The sequence below is a fragment of the Papaver somniferum genome, chromosome 2 (genome assembly GCF_003573695.1).
Source record: "Papaver somniferum cultivar HN1 chromosome 2, ASM357369v1, whole genome shotgun sequence".
NCBI lineage: Eukaryota > Viridiplantae > Streptophyta > Magnoliopsida > Ranunculales > Papaveraceae > Papaver > Papaver somniferum.
The window spans coordinates 208,617,203-208,625,972 of record NC_039359.1 but is presented as its reverse complement, the minus strand read 5'-3'; the positions used below and the strand labels follow the sequence as shown (position 1 = coordinate 208,625,972).

The window sequence follows — 8,770 nt, the reverse complement described above, 5'->3', positions numbered from 1 at the left end:
GAAGCTTGGGATATCTTGGAAACCGTATTCGAAGGTAACTCTAGTGAAAAGGAAGCTAGGCTTCAAAACCTTAATTCCGATTTGGAGAACCTTCGTATGGCAGATGAAGAAACATTTGATGAGTTTAATCGCAAAGTGTCTGAAATTGTTAATGCATCTTTTGCATTGGGTAAGACTATTCCTGAAAAGGACATTGTGATGAAAATTCTCAGATCGCTGCCATCTAGATACGATTCTAAGAAGCATGCCATCGTTGAGGGAAATAATCTTGATACACTATTCATAAATACCCTAGCTGGAAAGTTGAAGATTTTCGATTTTGAACTTGAACAAAGAGAAAAACGTCATTCGTCTAGTAATCAAGTTGCTACATCTGATCGTAAGTCTCGACGTTCTCAATTGGCTTACAAAAGGGATGATAATTGCTTTAATTCAACTCTGTCACTGTTTATTCAACAGCTCAAGAAAACTCTTAGACAGAGAAAAAGAAAGTCTCAAAAGAAAGCTCAGTCAATCAATAAAAAGGTTCAAAAAAACTATGTTAGCAATTCCAGTTTCATGTGCTATAAAAGTATTCACAATACTTTCAACTGCACTGATACGGAGACGAGCGAGATAACGAAAGCATGGATGGATACTCTTGACTACTGTCCATAGGATGATGTCTATGGTGGTTCTCTTAATCTCTTTGCTGATAATCACATTTGTCCTCCTAACAGTCCTGACTATTCCAAAATAAACAATCTTGCTTCCTCAGAAAACTTTGAAAAGGAAGTCTTAATTAAAAGGATTGAAAATATGGAATACCAACTGTCTAATTTAAAATCAGAGTTGATCAATCGTGATTCATACAAAATATATCGAACTTCTTCGACTATGAATTGTCAGCAAATTTCTCCTGATTCTATATCATCCTTAAGTCATCTTGACAACAAGGATCATATAGAAAATCACAAGAATTTATCTATTCCTGTAACTCGTGGCACTTTGGAACAGGAAAAGTTTTCCTCAGTCAAACGTTTTTTTCAAAAGAGGAAAAATAAATCTCATACAAAACCCTCATCAGCTGTAAAAGAGGTTTCCAATAGAGTGCATAGTTTACGAAAATCAACAATCAAGGTATTCAAATTTGTGCTAAAAGAAAGAAAGAATGATGAAGATAACTCTTCTCTCTTAAAAGCAAAAGAAAAAAGAAAAGGTATAACACATACTGCATCCTCTCAAAAGAAGCTAACCAATTCTTCAGAGAATTGGAACAACTACAGTTTGTAGTATTGTATTGATGATTTTTGTTTATCCCTCATAAACAAAAATCATAATCTTCAAGAGGGTTGTGATGAAGGTTTCCTTTTTAACCAATATTTTTTTGATTGTTTAAAAATCTTTCAGTTATGAAACTTTTTCCGAGGATATTTTTTTTAGGGTTTTGGTCAAAGGTCATTTTGGATATTTATATCTTGTTCTCAGTTGCTCTTAAAAATGAAGTTTTTCTCCTTTGCATAAACATTTCTTCTATCTTCTCTATCATGTCTTATTCAAGCCTTTCAAGTAAAGAAGGTGATGTTTGGACTATTCTGTTTCCTTCCAAAAAGATACGATTCGATTCCTCTGATAATATGATGAGCCCTGATATTCACGGTTACTCTCTGGACGGGAACATCTATGTCTCTCAGTGTTATAATCTCTCTTTAACCATGAATCTCGTCATAGAACAAGTTCGTGTCCTAAAAGGTGAACTTGAAGCTTCTTCAAAGAAACTCGAAGAAAAGATAGATCATCTAGAATCGAGGATTGATTTAATTGAAGATGAGCTTGATGAATACATGGAATTTGAGAAGAGTACTGAAAGTAAGTGAAATGTTTTGTAGGAGTTTTTGCATAATAAATCTTCTATTTCTCTTGTTTTATTTAGAAGAATAACTAGAGTTTGGAATAACCATTATTGTGATTTCACATAGCTATGTCCAACATTTTCATCTTCATGTTTTTAGATTTATTGGTTTAAATTATAAACTTGTTTGGAAGATGATTTGTGCAGTATTAATCTTTATGCTTTTATATATTGCAAATTTCTTACGGGATATGTGTGTTTGCGTCCGTGAACTATGATTGTCCCATATCTTGTCAAAAGTAAAGTCTTTCGTAAGTCGATATTCTTATATTGATAAAGGAATGAATGGACTTTTGACAAATACAAAAGTTAAGCCTATATTGTCAATTATTGATGGAAGATATGTTAAAATCTTTTGTTTGCAAGGATTATGTCAATTGGTTGTCATTGTGCAAATTATGATGAAAAATATAATGAATCCTTGTGTATTCCGCAGTAATTGATCTTCCTTGATCCATATTTTATGTATTACTGTGAGACTCCGTAATGTGTCTTATTTTGAGCATTATTACAACAAAGTTGATTATTTTGTGATTAGCTTTGTTGTTGTTCCGTAAGGTACTTTATGTCGAGTATTTTTGAACTAAATTAATTACCTTGTTTGGTTATTTAGTTATGACTCCATAATTTTACTTATGTTTGAGCGTTCTTGACTGGGTTGATTATTTCTTGATTAACTTAGTCATTGCTCCATAGATTCTCTTATGCGAGTATGACCAATTAAATTGATTACTTTCTGTGATTAGTTTGATTGTGTATTTCGATTGAATTAATCATGGATTCTCTTGTGGTTAATTTGATTGAATATTTTGGATTCAAATTCATACTTGTATGTGATTTGTTATGTCCAAATAAATCCTTATTTTCTTTTGAAATTAAGGTCGCTCTTGTTGTTCTTTCTATGACATTTTATGGGGGAGAGTTCTTTTTGAACTTGTGCTTAATTTCCATATCTTTGTGGGGAGTGCGGTTGTGGAATATTATAGGATTATCTTGTATCTTTAAAATCCTTGATGAATGCATTTAGCTTCGGCTTTATGATTGCATCTAAATAAGATGACGTGTGTTTCTTTATTTTGGTCATGAAATGTCTCTTTCGAAAATTTCATTAGGATCCCGTTTTTGTACCTTTACCAATTTTATTGACAAAAAGGAGGGAGAATTAATATGTAGTTCACACTACAAATACATATGGTTTTCGGATCATTATGTAAGGGGGAGTGGTTTCCATGTGAGATGGAGTATTGACTAAGGGGGAGTGATACATATCACCATAGTATTGTTGTTGAAGTTGTGATACAATTGAAGTTTGACGTTGTGTAATGATACTATGACACTGTATAACAATGATTGGGAACTATTGTTTTCTTGTTGTTATACCTACGGATTTTCAACAACGATGATACTAAACTTACAACCTTTGGGATCATTGGAGTACTTGGAAGTGACGAAGATTTCGAGTAATGTTGGAGATTAGACATGTTGAATAGGAGCTACAAAAGTTAATTTATTTATTTTTTGTATTCCATATGTATTAGTAGTTTTGCCACTAAAATTGACAAAGGGGGAGATTGTTAGAGCATTGCTCGGTCGAACTCGCATGCGTTGCTATTTCAAGCATGTTTGTCAATGTTAGCGGTCAATACTATAAGTCTTAGGTCTCAGACTAGGATAGAAAGTGTAGTTGAGCTCAAGACTCCATCGCAATCATCATACAAGACGAAGGACTACTTAAGGAACTGGTGGATCTTCGTCGACTAAAAGGTATGTGGAAACTTGAACTTATCTATCACTCAAAAGTCTATTTACTCTATCTCGTACTCTTGAGACAAAAGTCGTTTTGGTATAGACTTTCACTATCACTACACCAAATTGAGTAATTTGTAACATTGAATTGTTACACTAATTGGTGTGACATTGGTTGCCACACATATAGGTGTGACATCCATAATAAGTGTGACAACATATTATAATTCTATTTAACTTTTATGTTTAATTAATTATTTTTTCGGAAAGTGTAATAAATAATGATCAAATGCATTAAAATTATTAACTAAATGAAATTTGTAGAAATACTAGTATATATTCCAAAATTAGCTCTCCGCGGAGCAAATCGAAATTTTAACACTTAAAAATTTTCACCATTAGTTTCCGCCTCAACTTCCCCCAAAATTTTCAGTTCCCGCTCCCACTCCCCCCAATTTATTTCAGTTCCCTCTAAATTCAGAACAAATTGAAACCAACAAATTTATTTTATTTCCCCCTAAATCTTCTCGATCTTTTTTTTTTTTTGTATGAAGAAGTCGATTGCTTTTTCCAATCAATCATATATTTCCCTATCGTTACAAAGGAAACCAAAATCTATTTTGTCTATTGGTTTAATAATCTTTCCTATGTCTGTAGGAGTAGTTAGATTGATGGTTTTTTCTTGTGTGATTTTCTACATCTGATTTCGCATTAGGGTTTATTTTTGTTTGATTTTGAAATCCGATTTTGTATTAGGTTTTTTTTCTTTCTCTGTATGGCTTATGGGTGTTTTGTTGAAGGTCTTAAATCTTTTCCTTCTTAACTCTAATTCGAGGTAAGGGTCTGATGTTTTTATGGTGAACTGCTGATCTTTTGTTCAATTTTGTTTTTATTTTTCCAGTTATCACCAAAGTTGTGTTACCTTTATTTTCAGGTTTGGCTGAAGAAGAGGGAATGGTAATCATCTAGCTCACTCCTACTGTTGATCTTGTTATTCAGGTAATGTTCTAGACGCTGTCGTTTTGGCGGTAGTGCAGTACTGCAATCTATGTTTTAGAATCATTTTTCTTTAGATGTTCAATGTTTAGTTTTTTAATGGTTTTGATTTTTCTATTTAATGCTTGTAAATGCAAAGAACAAAAGGGATATTGTGGATCAACAAGCTGGGTTCTGTTTTAGTGTTTTACAATAGTTGAGACTGAGACTGAGATTGAATTATTTTTTTTCCTTCCGGCAATGAGAAGTTTGTGCCATTTAGCTCTTAGCCAGTTCAAAGATATACCTTTGATTGTGTTCCTTCAGGTTGCTTCCCACAAGACTTATGAAATCAGTTTCCCTTCAATTTGCTGTTGTTAAATTGAATTAAAATTCTTCCATTTTGCTAAACTATTTCAACTTCAGACTATCCTCTAATCTTCTAACAGTTTTACTGGTGGATTTGTAGGATGGTTTCAAAAATGGTTTTTGCAGGCAAACAAAGAAATTTGACAACAATCTCAAACAAGTAAACTTCCATCTCATCGCGTCTCAACGGTAATTGCTCATGATGTTCCATACATTTCAGGTTAGATGTTTATCTTATTGAATGACATCGTAGTGTAAATGCCAGTTATACATATTAGACTATTAGTCTTAAGTGGATTCATTAGCAATTACAGTTGTGCAACATCTTTTCCTTTGAGCGGCGAATGTTTCTGAGGTTGAACTAAACTGAACTTTTGTATGCTTGTATTGTTAATTCCTTTTCATTGTGTTTTAATTTTTTTTCATCACTCAAACAATCTTTGACCATAATTTCATGTGAAAGTTCCAAAGATGACTTGAAACTTATATATCACCTGCCTTACTTGTGGGTGTACATAGAGAATCATACACAAAAGTTTTACCTCAAGAGTTATCTCATATATTGGATTAAATAATTATTATGTACTTATAGCTATATTAATCTTTATTTAGTTGGTGGTGTAATTATATAAATTGGTGAGAGGGACAGATGTCTAGAGGGGCAGATGTTACAAAAGATGATGACATGGTCTAACTTCTTTTAGATAATGTTGAGTGGTAGTGTTATTAAATGGGATCATATAATGGAGCAAGTGATGACATTTCGTTGGGAGACCGGTAGATAGAAACGGAAGGATGAAAATGAACACTAACTTGATGACCCACCATGATATTGGTTTCTGATGGTGGAAGGATGAAAGCACTTGTGCTCTTAGAAATTTATGGTAAGAATAGTGAGTTTTTCTAGTTAAAGCGTAATCTATGTTAAAGTCTGTGAAGAATTTATAGTTTTTCTTTTATTCTCAGTTAATCGTAGGAACATACTTGAAGTTTGGGTTTGTAGAAAATATGCTTACTCGCGATAATGTTCCATGAAAGTATTTCGATTATCACTGATCCTAAAACTCTGTTATGAGAAGTTGGGAACAGGGATGTGCATCATCTATTCGAAAATTAATCCATCCTTACTGGCTACATTTTTCCTGATGTAATGTGGATATGTTTTTCGTTCTTATCAAGAGGATAGATAATATGCTCTACCTATCTTGTCAATTCCTCTTTAAATTAAAGTATGCCTATTGCTAGATATACATAATCTTGGCCAGGTAAGATCCACTGTGTTGGCGGCTTGCGAACGTAGGATCAGATAAGATTTAATGAGGTTGTGAGTAAGTCCTTAATTAAAACAAAGTTACCTGTATCCCTACTCTGAAATGTGTTTACACATATTACAAATATCTTTCATATGATATCTGAAGAGATCTTTTTTATTCATTTAATTTGTATTCATTTGTTTGTAGGACAATTCCCATCATTGCAGGAAGAGAACCTGGAAAAAAATGAATTTAGCTTACCATGGCTGAGTAATAAGCCACTTTGTCTAGGTATGCATTTAGATTAGATTTAAATTTGTTGAATTCAAGTAGTTCTTGTTGTTTACTTCAAGCCTTTATTTTTGTCAGTTCTCATAATCGTCTTTGATATATTAATTTGGCAGATATCTTTGACCAATCACTAATCTCACTTCAGAGCTCTTGGTTCAGTATCCTGAAAGCAATATATGTATACTTTAGGCTTATTCTGGTTACTTCTCTTAGAGCTCAGATTACATATTGTTATGTGTTCGTGCGTTAGTTATTGAGTCTTCCAGCTTTAATTCAACTCAACAAAACTGGAGTATCTGCATTGACGCAAGCAATTGGCCAGGTTTTAAAGGTATTTGAAATCCTTGAACACTCCTTTTTAGTTACTTGTAATCACGATGTCTTCTTTGCTGGCTGTCTACACTGGATACAATTAGACTAACACCATGGAATTTTTATGCAACTCATAAACTTGTGATTAACTTAAATCTTATTATCAAAACCAGGAAAGCCCTCATCTTGGTTCACTGCTTGCTAGGAATGGAAAAATAGTTGCAGTTGGATATGTGGTGACCGGTTTGGAAGGTGAAGTCTGTCACCATAGAACTGTCCAAAAGAACGAGGGTAAAGTTCACATAGAGTGCGTCTATGATGATTCTGCACCGATCTGGGACCCTCCTCAAGGTGATGACTACTATAAGCTATCTTCGCATGTTGGTGGTGGTTGGATAGTATGGTATAAGAAGCATTTGCAAGTTACAAATTAAACTTTGTGTACCTAATAAGTACTATTAGGCAGAATTTATGTTTTAATTTATAATAATTTTTAGGTTTTATTGTTTAGTGTTTTAAAAGTGTATTAGGATATTAGTTGATGTTGAAACGGATTTCTTTATATTTAATTTAATTTCTATTAAATTTGTTGGGTACTATTTTTTAATATTATCGTGTAACAACGTGGTGGGTTGGGGAAAGCAGGGGAAAGCGGGTGTATGGATCCAAAACAGGGTGGGGAAATAAAAAAATATTTTTTTTTTCTTAATTACCGCTTAAATTGTTACACTTATATATGTCAGAGATTTGACATACTTTTTAGTGTGATTTAAATTAATTAAAGTCACACTTATTAGTGTGACCACTAATGTGTAACAAAAGAAAAACACCATATTTATGACACTAATAAGTGTGATAATAAATCAGATGTCACACTTATTTGTGTAGCAAAATGTCTGATTTGGTGTAGTGTATACACATTTGCTATTTCCAGCCGAGTTTATCTCGTCTATCTATTTCTCGAAATATGTGTTAGTAAGCTTTCACTTTAACCAAATTCATCTTTGCCTAGTGACGAAAGTCATGTAATGTTTCAATCACTTTGGAAATTGCTCTGACGAAAAATGATCTGTGAATAACGGCTATTTAACATTCTCTGAGAATGTTTCAAATGATTGAAATGAGAGTTTAGATTACATAACCATTGGTAGGATATAAGCATTGTTGTGGAAACACATATATGTATAAGTCCTTATTCCTTGAACCAAAGTTTGTGAACTTTGTTGATCAAGAGAAATGGAAGTGGCGTGAGCCAAGTCCTCGAACTGGCGAAGTTCTCAAACCCGAGAATTTCTGCTGGAGTTTGTGTACTCCTTCCATGAGCTTAAGTCCGCGAACCCAATTCGAGTGAATGAAACCGATTTTGCTTCGACTGTGTCTTGTGTAGTTACATAAGATTTCCTTGCAATTGAACAACTCTCTAACTAGTTCATTTGAGTCATTTGGACTAGTTATGGTGAAGAAGAAGATGGTTGATATGAAATTGATCATATAGCAAACCTTGGTTAACTATTGCTGAACCAATAAATTTTAATGTTTGGGTACGATTCATAAACCCAAAATTGGACATTTCATTTGTGTATAACAAGTTAAGTTTTCGATCCAACGGTTGAGAAATATTAGCTTGAATCTAATCAGGTTTTCATCTAACGGTGAATATTGAATGTTTTGTTACCAAGCTAACATTGATTGCAAAACCTGATTTGAAAGACTATATAAGGGAGAACTCTAGCAACTGGGAAACCTAATCCCCACACATTCTGTGTGATACTAGTGTGCTAAGCTAGAGTCGATTCTCCTTTAACCTTTGGTTTCTTCTTCTAAACCATATTAACGACTTAAAGACTTCATTGGGATTGTGAAGCTAGACCGATACTACTTTTATCGTAGTTGTGTGATCTGATCTTACTATTTCTATCGTTACGAGTACGAT

The 8,770-nt window shown here is 33.3% G+C and overlaps 1 long non-coding RNA gene across 2 annotated transcripts; it reads left to right on the top strand.

Annotated features, from left to right (window-relative positions):
• The first annotated feature begins 4,010 nt into the window (after positions 1 to 4,010).
• Positions 4,011 to 7,391, top strand: LOC113354458. Of its 2 annotated transcripts, XR_003361886.1 has the most exons (6): positions 4,011 to 4,472; positions 4,572 to 4,636; positions 5,082 to 5,201; positions 6,442 to 6,525; positions 6,639 to 6,856; positions 7,011 to 7,391. It is a non-coding gene; the product is annotated as an uncharacterized LOC113354458 (long non-coding RNA). The 2 variants fall into 2 exon arrangements; XR_003361885.1 differs by having other exon boundaries at positions 5,082 to 6,525.
• The last annotated feature ends 1,379 nt before the right edge of the window (positions 7,392 to 8,770 follow it).